This window comes from Rhincodon typus, chromosome 4, assembly GCF_021869965.1.
Source record: "Rhincodon typus isolate 14 chromosome 4, sRhiTyp1.1, whole genome shotgun sequence".
NCBI classification, from domain to species: Eukaryota; Metazoa; Chordata; class Chondrichthyes; order Orectolobiformes; family Rhincodontidae; genus Rhincodon; species Rhincodon typus.
This window is the reverse complement of record NC_063335.1, coordinates 77,914,580-77,915,454: the sequence shown is the minus strand read 5'-3', so window position 1 is coordinate 77,915,454 and position 875 is coordinate 77,914,580.

Genomic DNA, 875 nt, shown 5'->3' with positions numbered 1-875 from the left:
GGAGTGTCACACATTTTGTTCGCTCTGAGAGCTGTCTCTGATGGAGCTGGATTAGTGTCAAGGACTTTCCACGTGTAAATAAAGGGTGACTTGGTGATGGGATACCAGCCGTTGTGGAGTTATTTCAAGTGCTAATGTAACTTATTCACAACTGTAATTAATAAAGTATATTCTACAAGTGCAATGTATATTTACACAAAACAACCATGGATATATCTATTCTCCAACTGTTTAATCAAAGCAGATGTCATATTATTATCACTGATAGCTCTTGAACAGATTTGAAACGGCAAATGCTAGCTTTCAGCTTTAAAATTGGATGGTGAGATGAAAGATGCAGCAGTTCCACCTTGTGAACAACAATGAACAGATTGTGCACCGGAAAAATAAATGCTGTGGTTGAAACACTTATTTCTTTATAATAAAAATACTGTCAGGAGTAATTTGCACTGATGTTAAACATAGTGTTCTGACATCATGCTGACAGTCTTAGTAATAGTTTAGGTCATTTTGCATTGATGTATAATTATGTTCACCGACAGTAGAAAAGCATTGCTTTAAGTTGCCATGCAGAAAAAAAAATCCATTGCAATCATATCAAAAAGGAGTTGGCATGATATCACCTCTGAAGCAGTTCTTTCCTTTTGTTGAAATGACACTTTGGTTTATTAACTCTTCACCCTTACAACAAGCCAGTTACCTCAAATAGCTGTCTATTCAAAGACACAAAAGAAGCCCACTGATGGAAAATGAATAAAATAATGTTAGAGTAGTAACAAGACAACTGTTTAAACGTGCTTTCCAATATCACAAAAAATAGAGAATAGTACTTGCACATGAAAACTTGGAAGTGACAAAAGAAAAGGATGGCTTTA